Here is a 26,618-nt window from a genome sequence, read left to right as displayed (position 1 = left end):
AGGAACACGGGTAGGAGAACAGACAACCAGAGGAAGGATAGTGCCAGTACCAATGATACTAACGGTTAGGTAGGTGATGCTGGCAGTGGAATGACTGCACACAATTGGGCGAGGAATTTGGGAGAAGCTGAGCAGAAACAACTAAGACGTTTGTACACCAATGCAAAGAGCCTGGGTAACAAAATGGAGGACTAGAACCACTGGTGCAGGAAGTGAAGCCAGATGCTATAGGGATAATGGAAACATGGTGGAATAGTAATCATGACAGGAGTACAGGAGAGACAGACGTAAAGGCAAAGGTGGTGGAGTAGCATTGTATATTAATGACGAGCTAAACTGTAAAGAAATTAGAAGTGATGGAATGGATCAAACGGAATCTCTTGGGGCCAAAATCACTTTGGAGAAGAAAGGTAACAGAGGCTCCACTGGGATAGTGCTGGAGTCTGCGACATCCCCCCAGGATCGATAGAGACCTCTAACATACTACTGGGAATTGTGTGATTATGGGAGATTTCAATTTCCAGATATTGATTGGAGGACCAGTACTACTAACGAAGGCAGGGCCCAGACATTCCTGGACATAATCGCTGACAGATTTCTTCACCAAACCAACAAGAAGCAAAGCCATTTTAGACTGAGTATTGGTAAGCAGCGAGGACCTCCCAGAAGAGCTGCTTGTAGAGGACAGCCTTGGTTCCAGGGATCAGTCCCTGCTTGCCAACCGCTACATTTTGGGCATGAGGCTCTGTCTCTGGAGGGGCAGGGGGAGCACAGGGCAGTGCTCAGGGCCCAACGTAATGGCATGTGAGAATAAATACAGTTCCTACTGAGCAGTGTCCAGCTGGGTGGGGCTGCACGTGGGTAACTGCTAGGGTGACCAGACAGCAAATGTGAAAAATCGGGACAGGTGGTGGGGGGGTAATAGGAGCCTATATAAGAAAAAGACCCAAAAATCAGGACTGTCCCTATAAAATCGGGACATCTGGTCACCCTAGTAACTGCTCAGCTCTGTGGCTTTGGCGTAGCAAGGGCCAGGCTGGGGAATGCAGGGAGGGAACCTGCAGAGCGTGGCGGGCTCATGGCCCAAGCGGCACTTAAAGTAACAAAGTCAGAGGTCACATGCAGTTAGCCACCAAGGGGATTACAGCCTTCGCCAGCCTTGCCCTCCCCTCAGCCCCTGGCCGAGCCCAGCCCTGCCAGCAGCTCCGCTTTCTCGGGTCCCCTGTCACACCACCAGAGAGCTAGCGGAGCAGTCCAGCCCAGCCCAGTCTCAGCCCCTCCTCGCTGTGAACGCTGCGCCCCCCAGCCGCCAGCCCCGCTCTGCTATTCCCTGGGTAGTGCCTGCGGCAGAAGCGGTGCTCTCACATCTCCTGAAAGGCTCGGTAGCGATTTATAGCGACGCTAACAACCCCCAATACAGAGACCAGGAATAAAACCCTGGATGCCAGAACTGACTGGAGGGGCCAGGACTGGCCCCCCGGTGTCCCATACTTCCTACAGCTCCAGTCTGGATCCTGGAGGGCAAGTGGGGCTGGCACAACCAGCCCTCCCTTCTGGAGCACATTAATACCCAGGCTTCCTCCGCTAATCCAGCTTTAAACCCTAATGCCTGCAGCACAAAGAGCTCCCTGGCCTCCCCGCCCCACCCTGCTTCCCATGGCAGCCACAGCTTCCCGACAAGAGCCCCTTGCATCCGAGACTGCTGCTCGGGATGGCAGGATCACGGGGCCCCCGTGCACCCCGGGAAGGGGAAAGGGAGGATCTCTCTCGCACACCCAGAAGGGGAGGGGGAAGGTGACACATGCCTCCTGGGTCTGTGCGCGTGTGACACAGCAAAAGGAGAGAGATCCCTGCTCCCTGTGAGGAAGAAGAGGTGGTAGGATGGATCTCCCACCTCACAGAAGGCAGCAGGATCGTCCACGCCAACTAAGAGGGGAGGCTGGCACTGGAGATCACACACACGCACGGGCTTGTAGAGAGGAAGAAAAATCGCCTCCACCAGGCTGGTGTCTCTCTCCCGCTCACACACAGCATTGCTCCCCCTGTTCTCTTCCTGCTCCTAACGCAGGCTGGAGCGAGGAGTTCCTACGACAGACCGGGCAGGCGGGATGAGACTCAGCCCCATGTCAGTTGCATTCAGTGACCTTTATCAGCGTGCCAGGCTGTGCGAGGGGGTGTCTGCCGGAGGACAGGGCTACACACCGTGTTTGGGGTTCGAACCCCTGGCTCGGGTGCTCTTTACCAGCCATTCTGATCCGGTGACAGATTACCCTTCCCACTTATCACCACCGGAGACCCAAGGGAGCTTTTTCCTCCCCAGAACCAGAGCGTTCCCCTGGGGTTGAGGCACCAGCCATTACATCCTGCCTCCCTAAAACATGCCCTGCAGTCCAGCTCCTTCCCTCCCTGTGCGTCCCTGCCGGTCGTGCAGAGCCGTTCGCAGGGCACAGCGCAGCTGCAGGAAAGGAGGGAGTTCCTTGGGCTCGGGAGGCCCAGTATAATGCTTTGGACAACCCCAGATGGAAGGCCCCAAAGCATGGCAGAGCCTAGGTGTTCAGGCAGCCCGGGTGCTTCCTGCCCGGCTCTGCCGCCCTCCAGACGCTATCCGGGTAGCTGCAGAGCAGAGCCTCTTGGGTCCAGGGCCAAGTGTCAGCATCGTCACAGGCGTCCCACACAGATGGAGGGGTCCAGTGACATGCCAGAGTCCATGCTGGGGGTGGGGGTGGAGGTGTCACTCTCCAGGGCCCAGCGGGGGACCGAGAGGCAACAGGGCACACTAGCTAGTTTTGGCTGGGCCTGTGAGAGCCCTGGGGAGCCCTGGTGCAGGGTGCGGCAGAAGACAGGGAGGAGAGCCCAGCCAGGGCTGCAGAATGCAGGGGAAGATCTACATGGAGTGTGAGGTTTCTCCCTGGGGAACCCTGAGCACTGGCAGCTAGGCGTCCCTCTCTACACGTGGAGACAAGAGTAGAGAGAGCCCCTCTGCTCAGATCCAGCCCCTCTGGGCCTCCTTCCCGGAGGACTCTGGCACCATCAGCCCAAGGAACGCCCGCACAGGGCTGCCTCCCACCTTCCAAGGGACAGGAGCGGATGCTCGGCAAGGGGAGAGGGCGATGGGGAAAGGACCGGTTCCAGCCCCGCATCGCAGGACTGCAGGCCTGGCCACCAATTTAGCGCTAGAGCAAGCAGCAGGGGCGGCTACCACTGACCTCTGGGAGAGCTGGTCCCGCTGGCACCAGGGCTCACCCCGCTCCGGGGACTCGACAGTGGCGCTAACAGAGCAGAAAGGGGCACGAGGGCAGAAAATGCCCCCAGCACCAGCCTGCCCACCCCAAGTGCTGCACTGGGGCAGCGGCTCACCTGAATCTTCACAGCGATGAGCACCGAGCTCAGCTCCTTGTCCAGCTCCCTCAGCACGGTGAGCTTCTTCAAGCGCAGGCTGCAGAGCCTGTAAGACAGAGAGAATGGAACACACTCAGGCACCACCATCCCCAGGGCCCTGCCGCATGGCCCGAGGCGTCCGGACGCTAGCCGGGATGGCGCCCAGCCGCGGCCGCCTCTCCCCGCCACAGGCACACGCTCAGCTGATTCACGCCCCCCCAGAGAAAGCGGATCAGAGCAGAAAGGGAAGGAGGAACATTAACAGAGCTAAAGTAGGATTAAGGGATTACGGTGTGACAGGAAGTCGCAGGCTGTGTGGTGGAGAGCTCCTTCCCAAGCAGGGCTGCTGCCAGCACTCTGTAAAGCTACCTTGGCCGCCAGGGCTGTTTATTTATAAACTAAAGCACTTAAATCCACTCTGATCTGGGACTTAACAAGACAAATATTCCCATTCAGACATTACGCCTCTGCTCACTCCCTGGGGCAGCTTCATGCTCCCCAGCCCGACACTCCCTGCCCTGAGCCCACCCTCCATGCCGGTGTGCTGTGTGCCTGCCGGGGGAGGGAGGCGGCTGGGCAGAAAGTGGCACTGCCTAGTCCCCCAGGCCCAGCCCCTGAACCAACCCACAGGCTCTGCCAAGGAGACGAGTCGCATGAGCCGTTCAAATGCCGGCAAACAACCACCCACGCGATGTGGAGCAGAGACCGGCAGGGCTGGATGGAAGAGCAGGTCTCCCAGCACTGGCAGGAAGCACCCTTCCTAATCTGCCAGGCAGAGCAAGGGGCAGCCAGACAGGGAACCGAGGAGTGGCTACAGGCTGGAACGGAGGGTGCATGAAGAGCTGGGGCAGGAATGGACAGCGGGGGGTGCTGCAGGGCAGGTCTAGGTGCCCTTGACACAGCTATGCTGGGGTCCCACAGCCGGAAGGGCTGGAGCTCGCAGAAGAGGCTTTCCAGCCTTGCACTGCTCCAGAGCATTGCGAACTCAGCCCTGCTGGTCTGTCCTGTGCTTGGATACCAGGGCATCCAACAGGGCCAGAAGGTGATGAGCTTGTTGCTCCCCAGAGGATGTGGGGGGCTCTGCCCAAAAGCACATGAGCTGAAATCCCTCATTGCTAGGAGATCCCTCTCCCTGTGGCCAATGCCAGGTGGCCCAGAGGGAATGAACAGAACAGGGAATCCCCAAGTGATCCATCCCCTGTCGCCCATTCCCAGCTTCTGGCAAACAGCAGCTAGGGACACCATCCCTGCCCATCCTGGCCAATAGCCTTTCATGGACCTATCCTCCATGAGCTTATCTAGTTCCTTTTTTAACCCTGGCCATTTCGGAGAAGGCGGGGCAGGCTCTAAATAGTGGGAGGTTCTTTCTGCATCTCTTGCCTTTCTCCCAGATCGGTACATTCTGCATTTTACATGTTAGTGGCAGACTCGCTGTCCTGGGCATGTACCTCACAGCCTTCCTCAGCAGGCTGACCGAGCTAGCTAGAGGCCAGAGAGCCTGCTGCCATCGACGCTGAGCAAATGGAAAAGCTAATCTAGGATTCAGTCAATAATTAATGCCAGTCCAGACGGTTTTAGGAAAATAGTTATCGGCAAACAACCCTGATTTCATTCTTTGATGCGATGACAAGGCAGTTGCACATATGTAATATACAGAGACTTTGGTAAGACTTTTGACTTAGCACCATCCAATGCTCCATCAAAAAAACGAGCATTACACAATACCAGTGAAGCCCCGTTAAATGGCTTAAGAAGGGGCAGATCCCCAAAGCAGTTATCAAGGGGGAATCCTTACACGAGACTGTTTCCTGGTGGGTTCCGCGGGGATCAGCACTAGACCTGCTGCTCCCCGATATTTTTATCAATAATCTGGAAGCCAATATAAAAATCACTGCTGATGAAATCTGCAGATGACACATTGGCAGAGTGGTCAAAATTGATGAGAACAAGGCTCAGTCATACAGCGTGATCTGGATTGCTTGGTAAGCCGGGCCCATTCAAACAAAATGTGATTTAATACAGTCAAATGCAAAGTTACAGATCTGGAAATGAGGAACGCAGGCCGGCCCTGCAATACGGGGACTGGCCCCTGGTATGCAGCGACTCCGAAAAGGAGCTGGGGTCTCATTGTGGACAAACAACTCAATGTGAGCTCCCAGTGCGATGCTGTGGCAAAAAGGGCTAATGTGACCCTTGGATGTACAAACGGGAGGCATGAGTAGGGATACGGAGGTGATTTTTACCTCCGTATGCAGCACTGGGGAGGCTGATACTGGAATACTGCGTCCAGTTTGGGGGTCCATGTTTTTTATGTAGGAACATGTAGGGTGCCGGAAAACATGACAAGAATAGTTCAAGGGCTGGAGAAAATACCTTCTAGTGAGAGAAGGAAAGAGCACAGTTTGGTTTATTAAAAGGATTGAGAAGAGACTGGAGAAAATGCCAGGTGCCGAAGGGCTCTTTAGTCCAGCCCTGACAGGCAGAACAAGACCCAGTGGCTGGAAGCTGAAGCCAGACAAATTTGTTAGAAATAAGGCCCCGATGTTTAACAGTGACCAACCCCCGGAACAAACTCCCAAGGGCTGGTGGATTCTCCATCTCTGGGGATCTTCAGAGCCAGACTGGAGCCTTTCTGAAAGATGCTTTAGCCAATAAAGGAGTCCGTGGGTGACATTCTCTGGCCTGTATTATACACAAGGTCAGGCTAGATGATCTAATGGTCCCTTCTGGCTTTACAATTAAATCTATGAAGCACAGACATCTGAGCACGCCTGGCTAGGAAATCTCGCAGCTACAGAAGCCTCTCTCTTCCCTACCCCGTGGGATTTTGGAGAGTGCCATAGAAAACATCTCTCCATTTGCCTTCCCCCTTTTTCATGCTGATTAGAGGCCTGACCTCCCTTCTCCCCCATTCCATTTCCCGTTTGTGCTCATTCGCGCTGCGAAGCTCCTGCCCGGGGACTCTCCCCCGGCTGCGCTGTCTCACGGGAAGGCAGGATGCTCTGTTTTCAGGGTCTGGGTTCATGCCTGGGTGAGGAAGAAGGTTGGCTGTATTGTGGGTTGGGACATTAATGCACAGCCCTGGCAGTGGGACTGTAGCGTGTTGTATTCTAGGGGCTCCAGTCTGCCTCGTGTGATTTTCTCTGCAAACCCCAAGGCTGCTCAGTGCTCATGGGACACTTATCACCGGCAGGTTAGCGACTTGTCCCCCATCATACTTATGGCTTTATTTAGGTTGGACTTCCCAGGCAGTAATTGCCACGTTCACTGGGTTCTGGGATCACATTCATTGTCTTGGGATGGGACACATGCCTGCTGGGGCGGCCCCTTTGCATACCTTGCCTTCAGCATTAGCGCTTTGCACAAGGTAACCATTATTCACCAGTGTTGCAAACCTCTATTCTCCTTGCTAGACAGGTTACAAACAGCAGTTCTTCTATAACTCCTGCCTCTTTACTACTTCCCCTGCTCCTGATAGTACTTTTTACTCTAGTTCTCCAGCCAGGATCAGCTCTGAGGCTGGTCTCCCCCGGACGGACCCAAATGACAGAGCCCAGCGCCCCGGAGCTGAGGAATTCAAGATATCAGCGAGGAAAAAGGTGGAGCAGGACCCAGAAATGGCTGGCCCCTGCTCTGCGTAAGGAGAATGCCCTGCCTACATCATCGAGAGGGCAAAAGCGTTTGGAAGTTGTGTAAATCCTCCTGCGGCCATGAAACTGACGCAGCCCTACGGGCAGGTGAGTCCATCGTCCACTGGAGGGTTTCTTGCACCTTTCTCTGCAGCAGGCACGGCTGGTCCTGGCCAGCGTCAGAAACGGAGAGGGGCTAGACGGACAGCTGCTCTGATCCCGTCTGGCAACTGCTGCGCCCTAAGGCAGGAGTCCTAGCTAAGAGAGCGACTTTAATTGCTCCCCAGGGATGGGAGCCTTCTGGCTGATTTCTACAAGGCTTGACAGGCATTTCAATGGGTCCCGGCTGGCTGGAAAAGCCACGGCTACGGCGCAGGGTCAGCGTGCAAGGGAATCCCTGGGCTCGCACTCTGCAGAGGAAAAGGAGCTCAGGCCCCTCTGTGCCCCTGGAGAGAAAGAAGAAAACACCAGCCCACACGCACACGTTTCACCCAGGCAAGCCGCTACTCACCACTCACCTACAGACGCTCAGGGGGATAGCCTGCCAGCGACAATTCACCCAGGGTCCTCCATCACTGGCCAGTTCTCAATCCAGATTGGCTTTTTCTAAAAGCTCTGCTCCAGGACTGGGGGGCCGGTATCTAGCCTGCGCTCCCCAGGGGGTCAGAGGAGGTGATCCCAAGGGCCCGCCTGGCCTGGGACTCTAGAACGCCCACGCGTCCTGGAGAGACTCCAGCTGGGGGCCACGCACAGGAGGGGACCCGGGCTGCCCTCTGAAAGGGGAGCACCCTGCTGGCAGGAAGGGAGAGCCAGTGATGCCCAACAGGGAGAAGGCAAGGGGGAGGGGCACCACAAATCAATTCCTCTGCAAGCGGAGGTCAGCGAAGGGCCAGGATGCTGCCAGAGCCCTGGTACAGCAAAGAGCCAGACAGCCTGAGGGAGCACATCCGACCCCTTGCTTTCCTCCTCACCACTGCACTGAGCGGGGCAGACCCTGGGCACTCAGACCTTCGCTGCAGCACCAGGGGGCTGAGGAGAGGGGAGCAGTGCACCTAAGCCCCCCAGGCAGCGAAGGGGCCACCCAGGGAGGGTAGCCCGAGTGGCTGGTGCTGGGTTCCTGTGGCTCGTCCGAGCGAGCAGAGCTGGCGTTCCCTGTCCCAGTCCCTGCGCCGGCAGGCAGCCGCCTCCTTGCGGTGCCCACGGGAGCCCTGTGATTGGAGCCGACAGCAGCTGTCGCCAGCCGGACGCGCTCGGGGACTAGGGCTGCGCTGCTGGCGACAGGGAAGTGGGCTCTGGCTGCTGTTTCCACAGGCTGTGGCACACGGCGAGGGGGGCAGAGCAGAGGGGGTGGGGCTGGTCCTCATTAAATCCAGGGCCGGGGCTAGGAAGAGAACCACACCGAGCTATGGCGGCTGTCCCCGTTTGTCCAGGGGAGAGGGGCTCAGAGCCCCTGAAATACACACCTCTGCCACTTCCCCAGGGGCTGTTTGAAGGACCCTGCTGGGAAGAACCAGGCTCCCCTAAAACGAGCTTGAGAGGCAGGAAGAGGCTGAGCCCACGGGCTCCTAGGTCCCCACTGCGGCAGCCTCTCTGCCTTACCCAGCTAGCCCCACGTCTGAGTTTGGATTCAGACAGCCTCTGCCTGCCTGCTGCGCAGCTCCCAGCAGGGCCAACCCACGGCTGAAGCGGCAGAGACCCGCTCCCAAGCTGACCTGGAGTAACCCAGGCATGGAAAGCGAGCCGAGGCTGCATGCAGACTATGCCCCCGTCCCCCCCAGCGCCAGGCAGCCAGGGCTAGGGCGAGCCGCCATCTGCCCTGCAGAACGTGGGGTGGAAGTGCAAAGAGAAGACCAGGCCCCCCCGGCCACGAGTGGGTGGAGTCAGGGCCGAGAACAATCGACACAGCAAGAAAAGCTCCGGCTGCAGCAGCCCCGGTTCCGGCGCAGGGGCTAAGGCCACTGAAGGGGTGTGAACTGCCAAGAGCAGCCCGAGGCCAGGGCCAGAACAAAGCCCCAGCAGCAACGCTGCCCTCGAAATCCGCCCACCCTGCCTCATGCCAGCCTGGAGAGCCCCCGGGGGAAGGAAGTGACTCTGGGCTCAGCTAGACAAGGCGAAAAGGGGTATTTTAACCTGTTCGCTAACACACTACCACGCATGTTTTAAAACCCGCATGGACACGTGTCAGCCAGCTGGGTTGTAGCCCATGTGTTAAAATACAACTTGCCTGCCTGCAGTAGGCTTTTAAACCGTGCTAGTTAGACTGTGTCAGTATGACAGAACGCCCCCCTGCCGTCACACCTGCACACCACTGCTATCAGCTTTGTACAAATACCGGGGAGGGGTCATTGACAGCTAATAACTCGCTGGGCAAGAACGTGCCGGGGACAGGGCTGGTGGAACAGTCTGTGTAAAGCTCTGAGCATTAGCCCAACTCCTGACTGAAGGGCGTTTGCCAGGCAAGTCTGGGGAGGGGTAAACCTGCTCCCCAAAGACAAGGGACAAGTTGTTGCCCCAGCCAGGCAGGTGCCATTGACTACCAAGGACGGGGCAGGAACAAACAGATCTGATCTTAGCAAACAGCAGCATGGAACCTCTCCCCCCACTCCTTGTCTCCTGGCTCTCAAGGGGAAAGACCTTTATCTAGGGGTCACCCTCAGGACAATGTACTTCAAAGGGGGACTGAACTAGAAAAGTGAGGGGGCAACACCCCGTCCCCCGGTTCTCTCTCCCCACCCATCTCTCTCCTGTTCACCTAAGACCAGGAAAGAAACGGCCGGAGGGTTTGGTCAGCAGCGTTACTGGACACGTGGACAGCTTGGGAAGTTCAGTACAGGGAAGCGATTTCTCTTTATTTCTCTTGGAACCATTTCTGAGTTTAGTGCCTCTTTACTTGTACCCTCTGAACAACTCTTGCCTTGCAATTAAATACACCCGTTTTAGTCTTTAATTAGAACTAACCCAGTGTTGTGAACTGGGTGGGTAATTCCAGCTGCTGTGTACCGAGCCCCTTAGAGGGGCAACAGACCTAACACATCTGGGCTGCCCAGGAGAGGGCTGGACATGCAGATCACACATATCTGGGGGGCATCCGGGACTGGGAGTGTGCTGGGGTCACCTTGGGAGCGGTAACCCAGGCTGGCAGGAGCCAGGGTGCGGCTGGTGTTTGCCGACAGGCTGCTGGGGTCAAAGTATTGAGAGGCACCCCGGGTTGCAGGGCAGGTGGGTGACAACCCCTCCCTCCTCTGGATTGCACCCCGCAATGTCGGAGAATACGTTTTAAAATTCTGCCTGCCTAGATGAGGCCTAAGCGCAGGGGATGGCATAAGAAAAGGCACAAGCCACGGGGGTGATGCTGCACTCAGGGAGTATTAGCAAAAGGTTCAGGAGGCAGGTATCTCCCCCAGGAAGCAATTACTGCTCCTAAGGAAGCTTTGCCCTCCCTGGAGAGGAAGGTCCCAGGGACCTACACAGGCTCGGCAAAGAGCAGAGGAAAGTCACCGCTGAAAACAGAGGGTAGCGCACCTTGGAAGGAAAATCTGAACTGCTTATGCACATTCCTGGGCTCGAAATGAACTGGAGCCATTCCGGGAAAAGCTCTGAGCATCAGCGCGAACAGCTCAGTGCAAACCTCTCTGACATGCGCAGCAATGGGCAAAGGGGGGCGGAGGGAGTACAGCAGAGCGCATAATGAATGAGCTAGAGAATAATGCTGAAAATGACCGTGCTGTTACATAAAGCAATGGAGCACCGGGGTCTGGAATACTGTGTGCAGCACTGCTCCCCCCACCTCCAAAGGACACGGCCGGAATCAGCCCAAGGCTGTGGTAGGACTGGGCGTGCAGTGCACAGATTTGGGAGTGCACATTTTGCCCAAGGACAGACCCCAAATTACAAAAAGTTCCCAGGGCTGTAACGTCAGCATTCTTAGCCTAACTCAGCTGCATATGACTCATGCAAAGATAATGGGCTAAAATCAAACCCGGCCAGGATCTGAGCCTATAGTTCACATCTCATTCTTAGAGCACTGAGCCATCCCCTCTGGGTTCTATACAGCTGATCATGTCATGATCTGTGCACTCAAATGACTTCTCAGAATAATGCCAGATGCTGCTTCCTCAGAGCAACAGAAGGCAGAATGGAGCCCATGCGATGACTGTCCCCCCACTTCCAGCCACCCCTGAACTGTCCCTGTCCCAAAGCAGGTATCTGCAAGCACCCCCAGCTACAGCATTTGGCTTGGGAAAGGTCCGGCCGTTAACTCTGGAGTTTCTGTAGGATTTCCCTGGCATCGTGCTAAGCAGCGTGTGGAGCCTAGGAAGTGAACTGACCTGACCACCCTTTCCAGCTAGAAGCCTTGCTGCAGCTCCCAACTTCAGTGCAGGGGGCAGACCAAACTTGAAAGTCTCTCCTGATCCCAATGGGGCAGCCACTGCCCTGTGCTACCAGCTCTGATCCACACAGGGGCTCACTCTCAAAGCCATACTTACAGGTCACCCAGAAAACGCGCAGCTCTCTCACGCCGGCCTTCGCAAACATTTCTGCTGGCAGGCCGGCCGGCTCTTCGGCAGAGGGAAATGGCCCATTTTAACGTCTCTTAGCGCTGGCAGGACTTGCCAAGCACTGATGCGGCTCTGCGCTAACAACCCTCCGAGAACGCTCTGCTCAAGAGGAAGGACAGCCTACCAGAGCCGGAATCGGACCTAGGATTACCGGGGTAAAGGGAGGTCCCATGGCGCAGCAGGGGAAATCACAGCCTTGCCCACATCAAGTTTTCCTCTGTGCTGCTCACCCGTCTTTCCTGAGCCAAGTCATTCCTAGAGAAGAGCCGCCCCACCCCACACATCTCAGGCCCCAGACCAGCACAGCCACAAGCCGTCCCAATTCCATCCCCATTCACAGCACACAACGGCTCTCCACAGCTTCGTTTCTGGGTCTAAACGAACAGGCCCCCTCCCTGCAGAGCTCTGCTCCCTGGGGCCGGATCCAGACGTCGGCGCTCGACTTTCGCTCAGTGCTCACTCGGGCAAAACTCCCCCTGAAGTCAGTGGCATAACTGAAGGCCGAAGCAGAGCAGCAAGGTCTTTATTATCAGGGGAGATACAAGGGAAGGAAAGAACTCAGCCGGAGTCAGGTTCGGGGGGGGTCAGCAGGGCTGGCAGTTAGAAAAAAATCTTCTTTTATGTGCAAACTCAGCCCATCTGACCTGAGGTCGCTGAGACACAATAAATCCAGCATCCCATCCGGTCTCTTTCGAGAGTAGCACAGCGCTGTGTCCACAACGGGGCAGCCAAGCAACCTGGCTACAGCGAATCACCGTTCCAGAGCAGCTCTCCAGAGGGTCAGAGCCGTTTACTACTGCCAAGATGGGCGCTCTTTGGGGGTGAGCTGATCAGATCATTAGAAATCCTTACCAGGCTGCTACGCTTAGATCAAACCACCACATGGTCTCTCCAGAAAAGTTCTGACTCTGCATTCACTACCTGGGGCCTGCCCCATACAGCTTTGTGACATGTCAGCAAATGCCTGAAGCCACAACATACCAGTATTAGCATATTCTCCCATAGGCCAGAATGAGCAATCACTGTGCTTTTCTGCTGCTTCCAGGGGCTTCTGCGACTCGCCTGATCCTCTCGCCCTGAAATCAAGGGGAGTTTTCCGGCTAGAGTAACAAGTCCGGCCAGCATGTGCAGATAGCGGTGCAGCCGCAGCGTGGTAGGGCTTTCAGCCTTTCATCAACGGCACCTCGGCCTAGCCGCCTACTCTGGCTTCTTTGTTCCCCACATTTGGAGTGGCCATAGCACGTGTTACACAGCACAACTGGGGAGAGTCCAGAGGAGAGCAACAAAATGATCAAAGTTCAGAACACCTGAGCTATGAAGAAAGGTTACAGAACTGGGCGTGTTGAGTCTTGAGCAAAGAAGGCTGAGGGAAGACCTGAGAACAGTCTTCATATACGTCAAGGGCTGTCACAGAGAGGACAGGGATAAATCGTCTTCCACGTGCACGGAAGGAAGGACAAGAGGAAATGGGTTTGATCTGCACCAAGGCAGATTTAGGTCTGATATTAGGAAAAACTGTCGAAGTCTCAGGGTAGCGAAGCTCTGCAATAGGACTCCAAGGGGGGCTGTGGAATCCCATCACTGGAGGGTTTAAGAATGGGCTACGTCTAGGGATGGGCTAAGTTTACTTGGTCCTGCCTCGGTGCAGGGGGCTGGACTTGACGACCTCTCAAGGTCACTTCCAGCCCGACATTTCTATGATATTCTACTATTGTGATAAGCTCTACAGGCAGGGACAGTCTCTTCATATTTGTATGTACAGCTCCTGGTCTCACTCATACCTTGTGGCAATGGGTTCCACAGGTTAGTTAAGCATGGGATACAACTATTTATTTTCACCAGTTTTAAGTTTGTTACCGTTCAGTATTATCTAACATTTATATTGGAGTAGTGTCTATACTAGAAGACCTGCCCCAAATATCTTACAGTCTAAAGGAGAAGACCTTACAGGCAGACAAGACAAACTGGCCAGAGACTGGATAGCAAAAAGAATAGGACATGTGCAATTCTTAGCAGTCAGGAGCAGCGATCATTACGTGCTGCCTCGCCTACCTGTTATCCCTTACCTAACTAAGCTAGCTCTGTATAAGCCAGTTGTGAACAGACTGAAGTGTGCCCACACAGGGGTTTGCACGGGCTGAACTCAATTTAAAAACTGATTCTAGATAAGCCAGTGCCTGAAACAGAGCGGGGCTGCACAGAGGGAGAGCAGTCAGGTAGCGGTGGGTCACTGGCGCAAAGCGGGGAAAGGCAGCTGTGTGAGAAGATGAGATCACCCGGTGGAACAGATACAAGGGAAAAGAGGAGGGGACAAAAGCCATGTGCCAGCCCCTAGAAAGTGCAAGAGACAAAGAAGAGCTGAAGAACCAGAAGGAGACAGTCAAAAGCCAAGGAAGGTCAAGATGTCAAGCAGGGGAACGGGACCAACAGTGTCAAACCCATGAAGAGATCAAAGATGACAAGGATGGACTGAAGCTTCTGAAATGTGGCCAGGAAGAGGTCACTGGGAACTCTGCCATGTTACTGTCCCTATACACTAGGGTCAACTTCAGACCCTGGTGCGTGACGTGCAGCCCACCCAGTGCTGCCATGCACCCTCGCATCTTTAACACGGAGGTGAGCTCCAGTATGCACTCCTCTCTCCATCCCAGCAGCCGCAGCAACGCCCCCTTCTGGCAGGAACGTCCCGCTTGCACGATTCCAGACTCATACAACCAGAGAGCACGTTTCTAAGCTACCCACACTCCCTGAGCTGGCAGAGTCTTCGAGGAAAGGACGGTGCCACAAAATTCATACGATCGGAGCAGATGCAGTGCACTAGTGGCTCGGAGTAAGATCTGCGCTGCAGACAGCACATGGAGATGGACTGCACTATTGATTGTACAACTCCTGCAGCAACGCAGCCATGCCTGTCAACAAACAGTTCATTTCGTCAAGCTTTGCGAGCAGAGGAGAAGCATCTCTGGCTGCGACAGAGGGGAGGCAGCTGTCTCAAGGGAGCAGCAGGACTTTCAGAGCTGGAGCTTTATCAGGAATGAAAGAGGGCAGTTTTCCCTCCAGGAGCCTCCCAGGTGAGGCATGCAGACAATTACTGCCTTGCTCATTTCACTGCCGGTTCTGACGAGCAGATTTAGCTGACTCGGCCTTTCTGAGCCTATTATCAATGATCAACAAAATCACTAATCTCTTCTGAGGCCACCGGAGTTCATGCTCAAAAGGCATCAGATGGTTCCTCATCAGCTTGCAAGACCCTCGGGGAGTTCTGTGAGCAACAGAAGGTCTAAGCAGATGATACTCAAAACAGTCATAGTTTTTCTCTTACAGCAGTTATCCCAGGGCATTGGGACATCCTTTGCAAGGCACAAATCCCGGATACCCAGCGAGTTAATTATGGTCCACGCCCCAGCCTCCAGCTTAGCCAGTGACGACACCAATATCCCAGCAACCTGCTGAAAGATCCCAGTCATCTTGCAATGGGACATCTCAGTTAAGACTTGGTCTCACCTTCTACCAGACGCGCATCTCCACTGGCAACTGACAAGATTCCCAAAACCCAGGAGGTCACCTAAGTGTGCTGCCTTCTGCAGCCCATACCGGTACCCACGTGGCGCCACATTATCTGGCATGGCCCGGATCACAACTAACCCAAGCACAGACAGCAGTCGCCTCACTCTCCATTTTGGCCCCTAAATGACAAGCCGAGGATAGATACTTCATGCCAAACAAGCAAAGTCCGTCGTCCTGCTGACAACCGCTTCGTGCCTGGGCTCTGAAGACTGACTACACCTTAACAGGCACATTACAAAGAAACGAGGGGCCTGAAGACTTCAGGCCTGGCAAGAGTTCAGCATGACTGAAGGTCAGCCCTGCTTTCAAGCCACATCACACCCAGGAGACTAGGCACACGCAGGGGATGTGGGGCAGCACCATGGCGGGGGGCCAAGCTCTCCTTCTCTGGGCATTTGCTGGTTAATTCCAAACCTTCCCGTTTCGGATCAGTGTCCTTGTTTCCTTTTCAATCTGAACATTATCTTTGTCCCCCCTCCTTGAAGAAATGAAGAGCGGCAGCTCCTCCCCACAGCCTGTCAGAAGAGTAACAACGCCCTACACAAGCATTAACTGGGCTTGTCTACATGCAGTGTTGCACCAGTTTAACCGAAGATGCAATTTAAACGGATTCGGGTAAATCAGTGCAGAGGGGCACATTTATTCCAGTTTAAAGCAGGTGTATAAGAGCTAGGTAACCTCATTGTTGCTATTTTGGTTTAGTTTAACTGAATAGGCCTGGTCTACACACAATATTGTACTGGTATAACCGGAGGTGCCATTTTAAACTGATTTAGCGAAACTAGTGGCACAACATGGGTGGACACACTATTGTTGAACCAGATATACCCCAGGTTTAAAGCAATGTAAGACTGTGCACTGAAGGGTTTGCACCAGGCTAGTAGTTTTTAAACTGATTTAAGTTACATGGTGCCATTTCTGTATGTGTGTAGAGACAGCTTAGGACTAGGTGGAAACAAAACCACGATAAGACATGCTTAGACCGAAATGAGAGCGTCCACACCGTGGTTTGTCCCGGTGTGACTGAACCAGTTAAAATAAACATGTGCAAGCCTGAGAACAAACAGGACCTAAGCCTCCGAACACCCTGGTGAGTTACAGTATTCTCCCCCACTTTGCAGCTGGGGAAACAGAGGCACTGAAGAAAAGTAACTTCCCGAAGGTCACCAACTCATAACAGATCCTTCATTTGCAAAGGAAGGAAACAGATCTCAGACTCAGCTACTGGTTACAGTTCTACCTCACAGGATTTGAGCTGACCCTTGTTATGAGAGCAGACATGGTCCTGTACAGGTCTCGGAGGCTACATTCTTCACTAGCCATCTCCATTGTTTTCAGGCAACTATGCACACAATGCTGGCTAGTCATCTGGGATGAAGATGGTAGGGTAGTGGTGGTCGGAGACTCTCTGCTGAGGGGGACGGAGGCGCCCATCTGTCGCCCTGACATCTCATCTCGGGAGGTATGCTGCCTGCCGGGGGCCCGTATCCGAGACGTTACGGAGGCATTGTCGAGGATTATCCAGCCCTCTGACTACTACCCCATGCTACTCATCCATGTGGGCACAAATGATACTGCGCGGTGTGACACTGAGCGGACCAAGAGTGACTACAGGGCTCTGGGAGTACGGGTGAAGGAGTTTGGAGCGCAGGTGGTATTCTCTTCAATTCTTCCTGTCAAAGGTAGGGGCCCGGGCAGAGACAGATGCATCATGGAGGTGAATGCCTGGCTGCGAAGATGGTGTCGCCAGAAGGGCTTTGGCTTCCTAGACCACGGGATGCTATTCGAGGAAGGACTGCTAGGCAGAGATGGCGTTCACCTTTCGAGGAGAGGAAAGACCCTATTCGGACACAGACTGGCTAACCTAGTGAGGAGGGCTTTAAACTAGGTTCGACGGGGACAGGTGAGCAAAGCCCACAGGTAAGTGGGGAACATGGAGACTGGGGAGATGGGTCAGAAACGAGAGGGAGTGTGGGCTATATTGGCAGAGAGAAAGGAGAGTCAGGACAAAACTGGGAGGAAAGATCAAACCAGTATCTTAGATGCCTATATACAAATGTGAGAAGTATGGGTAGTAAGCAGGAAGAACTGGAAGTGCTAATAAATAAATACAACTATGACATTGTTGGCATCACTGAAACTTGGTGGGATAATACACATGATTGGAATGTTGGTGTGGATGGGTACAGCTTGCTCAGGAAGGATAGACAGGGGAAAAAGGGAGGAGGTGTTGCCTTATATATTAAAAATGTACACACTTGGACTGAGGTAGAGATGGACATAGGAGACGGAAGTGTTGAGAGTCTCTGGGTTAGGCTTAAAGGGGCAAAAAACAAGGGAGATGTCCTGCTAGGCGTCTACTACAGGCCACCTAACCAGGTGGAAGAAGTGGATGAGGCTTTTTTCAAGCAACTAACAAAATCATCCAAAGCCCAAGATTTGGTGGTGATGGGGGACTTCAACTATCCGGATATATGTTGGGAAAATAACACAGCGGGGCACAGACTATCCAACAAATTCTTGGACTGCATTGGGGACAACTTTTTATTTCAGAAGGTTGAAAAAGCTACTAGGGGGGAAGCTGTTCTAGACTTGATTTTAACAAATAGGGAGGAACTCGTTGAGAATGTGAAAGTAGAAGGCAGCCTGGGTGAAAGTGATCATGAAATCATAGAGTTTGCAATTCTAAGGAAGGGTAGAAGGGAGAACAGCAAAATAGAGACAATGGATTTCAGGAAGGCAGATTTTGGTAAGCTCAGAGAGCTGATGGGTAAAGTCCCATGGGAATCAAGACTGAGGGGAAAAACAACTGAGGAGAGTTGGCAGTTTTTCAAAGGGACACTATTAAGGGCCCAAAAGCAAGCTATTCCGCTGGTTAGGAAAGAGAGAAAATGTGGCAAAAGACCACCTTGGCTTAACCACGAGATCTTGCACGATCTAAAAAATAAAAAGGAGTCGTATAAAAAATGGAAACTAGGACAGATTACAAAGGATGAATATAGGCAAACAACACAGGAATGCAGGGGCAAGATTAGAAAGGCAAAGGCACAAAATGAGCTCAAACTAGCTACGGGAATAAAAGGAAACAAGAAGACTTTTTATCAATACATTAGAAGCAAGAGGAAGACCAAAGACAGGGTAGGTCCACTGCTTAGTGAAGAGGGAGAAACAGTAACAGGAAACTTGGAAATGGCAGAGATGCTTAATGACTTCTTTGTTTCGGTCTTCACCGAGAAGTCTGAAGGAATGCCTAACATAGTGAATGCTAATGGGAAGGGGGTAGGTTTAGCGGATAAAATAAAAAAAGAACAAGTTAAAAATCACTTAGAAAAGTTAGATGCCTGCAAGTCACCCGGGCCTGATGAAATGCATCCTAGAATACTCAAGGAGCTAATAGAGGAGGTATCTGAGCCTCTAGCTATTATCTTTGGAAAGTCATGGGAGACAGGAGAGATTCCAGAAGACTGGAAAAGGGCAAATATAGTGCCCATCTATAAAAAGGGAAATAAAAACAACCCAGGTAACTACAGACCAGTTAGTTTAACTTCTGTGCCAGGGAAGATAATGGAGCAAGTAATTAAGGAAATCATCTGCAAACACTTGGAAGGTGGTAAGGTGATAGGGAACAGCCAGCATGGATTTGTGAAGAACAAATCATGTCAAACCAATCTGATAGCTTTCTTTGATAGGATAACGAGCCTTGTGGATAAGGGTGAAGCGGTGGATGTGGTATACCTAGACTTTAGTAAGGCATTTGATACGGTCTCGCATGATATTCTTATCGATAAACTAGGCAAATACAAATTAGATGGGGCTACTATAAGGTGGGTGCATAACTGGCTGGATAACCGTACTCAGAGAGTTGTTATTAATGGTTCCCAATCCTGCTGGAAAGGCGTAACGAGTGGGGTTCCGCAGGGGTCTGTTTTGGGACCGGCTCTGTTCAATATCTTCATCAACGACTTAGATATTGGCATAGAAAGTACGCTTATTAAGTTTGCGGATGATACCAAACTGGGAGGGATTGCAACTACTTTGGAGGACAGGGTCATAATTCAAAATGATCTGGACAAATTGGAGAAATGGGCTGAGGTAAACAGGATGAAGTTTAACAAAGACAAATGCAAAGTGCTCCACTTAGGAAGGAAAAATCAATTTCACACATACAGAATGGGAAAAGACTGTCTAGGAAGGAGTACGGCAGAAAGGGATCTAGGGGTTATAGTGGACCACAAGCTAAGTATGAGTCAACAGTGTGATGCTGTTGCAAAAAAAGCAAACATGATTCTGGGATGCATTAACAGGTGTGTTGTGAGCAAGACACGAGAAGTCATTCTTCCGCTCTACTCTGCTCTGGTTAGGCCTCAGCTGGAGTATTGTGTCCAGTTCTGGGCGCCGCATTTTAAAAAAGATGTCGAGAAATTGGAAAGGGTCCAAAGAAGAGCAACAAGAATGATTAAAGGTCTTGAGAACATGACCTATGAAGGAAGGCTGAAAGAACTGGGTTTGTTTAGTTTGGAAAAGAGAAGACTGAGAGGGGACATGATAGCAGTTTTCAGGTATCTAAAAGGGTGTCATAAGGAGGAGGGAGAGAACTTGTTCACCTTAGCCTCTAAGGATAGAACCAGAAACAATGGGTTTAAACTGCAGCAAGGGAGGTCTAGGTTGGACATTAGGAAAAAGTTCCTAACTGTCAGGGTGGTTAAACACTGGAACAAATTGCCTAGGGAGGTTGTGGAATCTCCGTCTCTGGAGATATTTAAGAGTAGGTTAGATAAATGTCTATCAGGGATGGTCTAGACAGTATTTGGTCCTGCCATGCGGGCAGGGGACTGGACTCAATGACCTCTCGAGGTCCCTTCCAGTCCTATAATCTATGAATCTATGAAAGATCTCGCTCGCCATCATTCTTGGTCAGCCTGGCCCCTCTCTGTTAGGCTATCATTAGACTTCAGTCTCAGAGCAGCAAGGAACACTTGTGAAAACTTTCTTATTTGATCTCCTCTGTAGCAATCTTCCTCCACAACAGGGATGCGTCTGGCGAGGAAAGCAAAGCCAGCCTCTCCTTGACCTCAGCAGAGCAGCGATTCCAATCCCTCCTCACCCGGTGGGACGAGATAACAATCCGGGCTGTTCCGATTCCAAGTTAAAGTGAAATTGATCTCAGGAAGGAAATCTGGGTTTAGCTGATCCAGCGTTTCAGAAAAACTGACTTAACACCACAGCTGGTGAGAGGCAGCTTTAGAATGAGGAGAAAGCAATAGAGAAGCTCAGTGCCCCAACGAACCAAGGATCCTGTCACACAACAGACACACACAGCAGAGATCTAGAGATTCATCCTCTTGTTCACTTCTGACCCCAGGGCATGTGAAGGTCGACATCTGTGAGTACCTGGGGGGCAGGAGCCCACTGACTCGATGCAAGTGCATTAGTTGAAAGGTACAAATCTAAGCTGTAGATTTCAGTAGCACATTTGCACGTGCTGGTGGGACGTGCCTGGAGGAGCCAATCACTGTTGCTCGTGTACAAGAGCGTATTTAGCTTTCCTCTAAAAGAGGAGACGGAACTGGTGGGTGAAATGAACAAGCAAGGGTGGGAAGGAAAGAGGAGTGGCGAACAACAGGGTATTTCACTGCAGACTAGCCACGTGCACAAGTGGTTGGCGTAATGAGCCAATCAGTAGCAGTGATCAGAACGGGGCACCTGCCCAGCTGTTCTCAGATGGCATTTTGCTGAGTTTCAGGAGAAGGATTCAAAGGCGGTAGAATTGTAGATTTGGATGGAGAGGTTTGCAACCCCTAGGAGGTGGCGTGGAAGAAAGCATGGATTGCACCGCTGGGAGAGGCAGACGCCACCAGAGAGCCATGGAGGCTGGCCTGGCTGGGGGTGGATGTCAGAACAGCAGGGTGGCTAGGTAGAGCCTGGCTAAGCAGTAAAGGGGCATTAAAGGCAAGGTCAAAGGCTGTGTGTTTGATGCAGTGGTGTCGGGGAACCATTGGAGGGGTTTAGAAAGCGGGGGACACAGCCAGGCGGAAGATCTCGACAGCAGCATTTGGAATGGGCTCAGTGGAACCAGACTGCAGGGCTCACAGCCAGGCAGACAGGTCCTGAGCAGAGAGGTGCATTGCAAGTCGTCAGTGTAAAGACAGGGGTAAGATCACCCAGTGACAGGCGCAGAGGGAGGCAGCAAGGACGGCACCACGGGGGATCCCCACGCACAGAGGGAGAGGGGAGAAGGAACCCCTCAGAATGACACTCTCAAGTAGCAATCTGACAGCTGGGAGGAGAAGGGGAGAGGACCAAGGCATAAAAGCTGAAGGAGGGCGGATTTCGAGAGCACGGTCGTCAGCGTCACAAGCAGCCGCTGGCATGAGGAAGGCAAGGATGGAGCGCAGGCTGACAGGAGCCTGGGGAGAGCCAGTTCAGTGGAGCGTAGAGGGCCGAAGCTGGCCTGGAGAGAGAATGGAGAACGGAGCTGGCAGAGGGAACTGCAGACAGCACCCACAGGGAGTCTGCAGAAGGGATATGGGGCAATACTTTGAGAGGGAGGAGGGGCCGAGGCCAGTTTGGGTTTCAGTGATGGAGGAGACCAGTGCATGCTGGTATTGGGAGGGGAAGGGCCCTGAGGAGCGAGGTTGAGTGAACAGGTGAGGGCACTGAGGAGGGAAAGCAGGGAAGAGGTCTCATTATCTAACAGGGGCGGACGACGACAGCGTGAGGGGGCGCGGGGACTGGATTGTTTTTCTCCCGGAGGATCTTGCCCAGAGAGTGCAGGGCGCTGAATGAGTTATAGAGGAAGGACCTCTGTGACCTAACACTGTTCCTGGAGAACACACCGAGCTCTGCTCTGTCATGAGGAGGGATGTGAACGGCAGGATCGGCACTGCAGAAACGCAGGGCAGCGCTCCATGCCCACGAGGGTTCGGTGGCTTCGACTTCTTTAAGAGTCGGCTTCGTACTCAGATTCCTCTGACTTCACGGGGCTCACAGCAGGGATGAATCGGACCCACGTCTGACACTGGGCCCATGGATCTGATCACACAGAACCCGAGTGATTTCCCTGTCACTGCTGAAGGAGGTGATGGATCTAACTCCCATCCAATGCTCCCCTTTGTCCCTATTGAGAAAAGACATCCGAATCTCTGGAGTCTACTCGTCTGGGCATCTACAGCTCTGCACTGGAGCCAGCAAAAAAAATCAAGGGCCACACCAAGCCAAACGTAATTAGTATGAAACTGAATACACCCCAATCTTGCTGCGACTAAGCAGGTTTGTCTTAGATCTGCCCACTGTCATCCGCACAAGTGCTGGAGAACATCCTGCTGGAAGAGCCGTGCATGGAACGGGATGGACAACAGGAGCGGAAAGCTCGTTTCCACTGGGGATTGCTGGGATTCCCCAATTCTTTCCAGCAGCGGTGTTTGACACACACAAGTTAAGGGATCTGGTCTGGACTCGGACTTCCCACCCAACAGCCTAGACCGAGCATTTCACCGAGGGCTGGGTTTCTTGGTACATGTTGCTTCCAAGCTGGAAACCAAATGACTGGACCCTTTTTTCAGGTGAGATGTGGTGGTTTTAGGTGGTTTTGCTCATTTCATTTGTAACAGATTTCACACGTGTCCCGTCTGTTCAAAAAAACGTAGTGACGTCACTAAGGCGTTACTGATTTCAGAACCAGCCCAGCGTACACTAGAAGCACCAGCCTTGGTTACAGCTCAAGCATAGCTAATGCAGCTGGGAAGTGTGCGGCAGGTGGCCTGCCAGCCAGGTCGATGGATGGCTAGGGCAGAACAGGGGCAGATCACTTGGCTCTCTGGGTGCCAAGGACGGAGCTAACCACAGCCACAGCAAAGTACTGTGTTCAGAGTACTGCTTAGCTGGTTTTTGGACACGTTTCTCCAGCTGCTAAACCAGCCAAGTTCTCCTGCAACAACGGCAGTGATCATTCAGATGCAGCCCGTGGTGGTCGGTCACAAGCACAAGGCCTCAGTGCACACACAGAGCAACTGCATTGTCCAGACACACTCCCACCCTCCAGAAGTCCATATGCTGCACTGCCGGACACACACTTCTCCAAGAGCTCTCGTGTCAGACACCCCAACGCTCTTTGGGGAAGTAACCCAGGCTTCAGGAAGGAAACCTTTGCCCTGTTAACCTGTGCCATACGGAGAGTAGGGGCTGTGACTCGAGCAGACAGTGAGTACAAGAGCTGCTAGTGTGATTATCTACACAGGGCCCTGTGCACGCCACAGCGAACCGCAATGAACCTCCAGACCAAGGGCCTAGCAGCAGAGCCAGGATTTCGCTGCAGCTTCACACCAATTTTGCATGTGGCAGTTTTACCCAATTAAACAGGACAGGGAGTAAAAGTCAGTATAGCCGCTCCTGGGCTCTTTATTTCGGGTGCCAGAGATTTTCGTACGGACGACGGACAGCCAGAGCACAGACGCTGTCGGGGCAGAGCTGGAAGGTTTGATATCTGGAGCAGCAATGCAGTTAGCTGGGGGTTATGGGACACAATAATTAGCTAGACATTTCTGCCAGAGTGATCAACAGTGAAACCGCGAATAGTGACATTTCAATTACTGTCATTATGTTTCAGCATCAACAATCCCATGGAGCTGAATCGGGAAGTTCACATTTTCAGTGCATTAGTTTAAGCTAGCTGCAGACTCAAGCAGACCGCACTGCGCTGGTTACACCTGGATCACCATCTTAAAAGGTTTCTTCTCAACTATACAGGCCTGATTTTTTCAATGAAATCTTAGATTCAGAAGCACAAAACTTCAGCAAAGGGTGGGGTCCATGGTGTTGGAATCATGGATAACACTGGACCCTGACTACCTACACTCCACAAGAGCAATTACCACCGATCATTTAAACTCCTGAATGTTCGGCTTTCAAGGGTTTCTTTCATGGAATCACAGCACTTGTAGGACTGGAAGGGACCTCAAGAGGTCATCTAGTCCAGTCCCCTGCACTCATGGCAGGACTAAGTATTATCTAGACCATCCTTGACAGGTGTTTGTCTCCAATAATGGAGATTCCACAACCTCCCTAGGCAATTTATTCTAGTGCTTAACCACCCTGACAGTTAAGAGGTTTTTCCTAATGGCCAACCTAAACCTCCCTTGCTGAAATTTAAGCCCATTGCTTCTTGTCCTCAGAGATTAAGAACAATTTCTCTCCCTCCTCCTTATGTACTTGAAAACGGTTATGTCCCCTCTCAGCTTTGTCTTCTCCAGATTAAACAAACCCAATTTTTTCTGTCTTCCCTTATGGGTCATGTTGTCTAGCCCTTATTCATTTTTGTTGCTCTTCTCTGGACTTTCTCCAATTTGTCCACATCTTTCCTGAAATGTGGCGCCCAGAACTGGGCACAATACTCCACTTGAGGCCATATCAATGCAGAGTAGAGCAGAAGAATTACTTCTTGTGTCCTGCTTACAACACTCCTGCTAATACATCCCAGAATGATGTTCGCTTTTTTGTTGGTTTGTTTTGGTGCAACAGTGTTACATTGTTGACTCATCTTTGGAAACCATAAAGATGTTCGTCCATCTTTGTAACCGTCTGGAGATTCCTTATCAATATTCTTAGATAAAAAGAAAACCTCAACATCTTCCAGTGCTCGGAAAGGTTTCCAGTGTTTTATACTTTGACCATTTATAAGGCTTTCTGTCCAAGACTGAGATGGATAGTATAATCCCTATTGTACAGAAAGGAAAGCTGAGGGCTTGTCTACATGAGACATTACTGCGCGCCAAGCCAGGGTGTGACTCTGCAACGCACTAAAACGCAGCATACTTCGACTTACTGCTGTTTGAAACAGGAGCACGTGATAGCACGCTATGGAACGCCTAGTGCACTGTAGCAGGGCTCACATCTGATGTCACCGCATGGCAAGCGGTGTAGCTTCACACCCTGGCTTGCCAGGTGCTAAGTCGTCATGTAGACACCAACTGGCAGGACTTACCCAAGGTCATGGCAAATTAGTCGCAGAGGCGGGACTAGGCCTTAGTCTTCAGTTTAACAATGAGGCCATGCTTCCTTTCAGCACACCAACTCTCTTCAGCATTCTCCTCAGCGCTGCAGCCCAGTGGCACAGCTAAACTCCCATTGTCCGCCCCAGGGGAGGCGGAGGACATGGGGGGGGACGGAGAGCGAAAGCAGCTGCTTTGCATAGCAGTACTTTTTTAATCCTGCCAATCCAAATGGCCAACGAAGAGCTGAGCACGCCCCTCAGCCCGTCCTTGCCGGCCTGGAGGCCCTGGGCTCTTGGATGGAGGCCTGCTCTGCCTCTCCACATAACACAGATATCTACAAGTGAATATATTGAGGAGCTGGAAAGCAGGGTACAGTCACCAGTGAGCGGGACCTGAACCCCAAAGCACAGTGCTTTCCACGGCTTCCCGAACACCTGGCCCAAGGATCTGCTTTCTCGTCCATTGGCATTCAGTTCCAGAGAGGCAGTAGGACGGCTTCCCAGCTCCATCGTTCCCTTCCTCAAGGCTGCGTCAGTTCAAACCCAGCGTGGAGCTGCTCCAACGCCTGCCGCTGCCTCCCAGCCCCCAGGAACAGTTCACCGAGCTACAGCCCTGCCTGTCAGGCTCTACGAGCGCTGCAGGCAGTAACATCTCCCGGCACTAGCTGTGCCTAATCCCTATTTCCGATAGAGGGGCAGGCCGAGTCCTGGCTACCAGTCCGCAGCTCAGGCCGCTAGCCAATGCTCTGCCATCAGGCACTGGTATCACTGTGCCAACCCTTACGATTTACATTCAAAGCATCAATCCCTTCACCAGAGAGGCAGATGGAAAACGGATTGTGCTGGGCTGTTATCCCCTTTTTCAAATCCCCCTCCCCTCTCCCTGGCTCCCCTGACAAGCAGATGCATTTCCCTGACCTACTTTTCCAGGAGAAGAAAGGACTCCACTACTGCACCTGAATTCCAATCAGCTTCTTCACCCCGGCAACTCGGCTCCGGGCAGCCGGCACCTCCACTGAGAGCGGGGCTGAGTATAAACCACCCAGGAGGAAAGGAAGCACACACCCACCAGGACTACAAACCCCAGCACAGCGAGAGCCAGTTACCTCATGAGACCTGCCCGTGCCCCCGTGTACTCGAGTCACACAGCGCTCAGCTACCAATTCTGATACCCGTGTTAACAGCGGGTGGAGCGGGACTTTGGCCGTGCCGTTAGCATGGACACAGGTTTCCCCCCGGGGAGGTTTAACCCACTCAGAGTGCTCCTGCTCCTCCCTCTGTGTCTCAACGCAGTGGGAGGAGACAAGGCTCAGCACCGTTCAGATGCCCACCAGCTTGCAATCGCTGTGGCCAATTCTTGTGATCTCTTTGCAGCGAGGAGATCTCAGCCTGGGCTGGAGCCAGCCTGGCAATGACACAAGATGCTCCAGCTGGTTAGCGAACTGCAGTTCTGCTGGGGGCAAAGCCCCTCCGATTGATTGGCTGCCTGCCCCACTT

General features: G+C 52.9%; 1 protein-coding gene across 2 annotated transcripts in view; it reads right to left on the bottom strand.

Annotated features, from left to right (window-relative positions):
- LOC117874146 (phosphofurin acidic cluster sorting protein 2-like) overlaps positions 1-26,618 on the bottom strand; it is a 104,868-nt gene that overhangs the window by 35,752 nt on the left and 42,498 nt on the right. For both annotated transcript variants that reach the window (XM_034763984.1, XM_034763983.1), the window contains exon 2: positions 3,358-3,445. The gene's annotated coding sequence lies outside the window, so the exon portion shown is untranslated. The remainder of the gene's footprint in view (positions 1-3,357; positions 3,446-26,618) is intronic.

Source organism: Trachemys scripta, chromosome 3 (genome assembly GCF_013100865.1).
Source record: "Trachemys scripta elegans isolate TJP31775 chromosome 3, CAS_Tse_1.0, whole genome shotgun sequence".
Lineage (NCBI taxonomy): Eukaryota > Metazoa > Chordata > Testudines > Emydidae > Trachemys > Trachemys scripta.
This window is presented reverse-complemented; position numbering and strand designations above follow the sequence as displayed.